The sequence below is a fragment of the Heptranchias perlo genome, chromosome 4 (assembly GCF_035084215.1).
Source record: "Heptranchias perlo isolate sHepPer1 chromosome 4, sHepPer1.hap1, whole genome shotgun sequence".
In the NCBI taxonomy this organism is placed as follows: domain Eukaryota; kingdom Metazoa; phylum Chordata; class Chondrichthyes; order Hexanchiformes; family Hexanchidae; genus Heptranchias; species Heptranchias perlo.
Window position 1 is genome coordinate 69,861,672 of NC_090328.1, and position 2,121 is coordinate 69,863,792.

The following is a 2,121-nucleotide window of genomic DNA, read 5'->3' on the forward strand; positions in this document are numbered from 1 at the left end:
TCCCCTCACAGCGCCACCTGCCGCCCGGAGGACAACGTCACAGCGCCACCTGCCGCCCGGAGGACAACGTCACAGCGCCACCTGCCGCCCGGAGGACAACGTCACAGCGCCACCTGCCGCCCGGAGGACAACGTCACAGCGCCACCTGCCGCCCGGAGGACAACGTCACAGCGCCACCTGCCGCCCGGAGGACAACGTCACAGCGCCACCTGCCGCCCGGAGGACAACGTCACAGCGCCACCTGCCGCCCGGAGGACAACGTCACAGCGCCACCTGCCGCCCGGAGGACAACGTCACAGCGCCACCCACTTCCCAGCGCAATTGAATCCCTGAGGACGTTGCACTGTTATTTGCTCCTTGCGAATATTTCAGAATCCCCTGAGAGATGAGCAATGCTGATTGAACTCAAAGCTGGATCTTTTGTTCAAGGCAGCCGGAAACTAAGGCTTAAGTTTGGAGCCTGAAATTTATGGGACAAATATTTTGAGGTTTTTTTTGCTCTGATTGCAATGCGTCACCAGACCTTCAGTTTCAAACTATTGAGAAACCCACCTGAGTATTTTCCATTTCCCTGAGGGACACTGTTTCTAACTAGTGCTTTTTGTGGTTTGTTTTTAAAAATAATTTGGGTGGCCCAATAATTTTTCCTGAACTTTTGGTGGTGTTCCTTTCAGGAAATCATTGTATCCCAATGGGGTTGGATTTTTCCTGCGATTGCCAACTCTGATTGGAGGCATTCCTACAGGTTCAATCAAAAGATGTTCTGAGCACAGGACACCTGATCACGTGACATGTGCAAATTTTATTGCATCTCTTTCCTCACCAGAGGTCGTGGTACAGTGATATACTGTCAGGAGGGAGTAGCCTTAGGAGTCCTCAACATTGACTCTGGACCCCATGAAGTCTCATGGCATAAGGTCAAACATGGGCAAGGAAACCTTCTGCTGATAACCACCTACCGCCCTCCCTCAGCTGATGAATCAGTCCTCCTCCATGTTGAACACCTTTTGGAGGAAGCACTGAGGGTAGCAAGGGCACAAAATGTACTCTGGGTGGGGGACTTCAATGTCCATCATCAAGAGTGGCTCGGTAGCACCACTACTGACCGAGCTGGCTGAGTCCTGAAGGACATAGCTGCCAGACTGGGCCTGCGGCAGGTGGTGAGAGAACCAACACGAGGGAAAAACCTACTTGACCTCGTCCTCACCAATCTACCTGTCACAGATGCATCTGTCCATGTTGGGACCAAGGCTTTTAAGAGGTCTGGAGCCGAATGGTCCTGGCGGAAACCAAACGGTGAGCAGGCTATTGGTGCGGCTTGATAGCACTGTTGACGACACCTTCCATCACTTTGCTGATGATTGCAAGGTGGAGCGGTAATTGGCCAGATTGGATCCCCACCATCACAGAAGCCAGTCTTCAGCCAGAAGTGCCGAGTAGATGATCCATCTCGGCCTCCTACCGATATCCCCACCATCACAGAAGCCAGTCTTCAGCCAATTTGATTCACTTCACGTGATATCAAGAAACAGCTGAGTGCACTGGATACAGCAAAGGCTGTGAGCCCCGACAATATCCCGGCTGTAGTGTTGCAGACTTGTGCTCCAAAAATAGCCGTACCTCTAGCCAAGCTGTTCCAGTACAGCTACAACACTGGCATCTACCTGACAAAGTGGAAAATTGCCCAGGTATGTCCTGAGCACAAAAAGCAGGACAAATCCAATCCGGCCAATTACCGCCCCATCAGACTGCTCTCATCAGCAAAGTGATGGAAGGTGTCGTCGACAGCGCTATCAAGCGGCACTTACTCACCAATAACCTGTTCACTGATGCTCAGTTTGTTATTTGGGTTCCGCCAGGACCATTCAGCTCCAGACCTCATTACAACCTTGGTCCAAACATGGACAAAAGAGCTGAATTCCAGAGGTGAGGTGAGAGTGACTGCCCTTGACATCAAGGCAGCTTTTGACCGAGTGTGGCATCAAGGAGCCCTATTAAAATTGAAATCAGCAGGAATCAGGGGGAAAATTCTTCAATAGCTGGAGTCATACCTAGCACAAAAGAAGATGGTAGTGATTGTTGGAGGCCAATCATCTCAGCCCCAGGACATCGCTGCAGGAG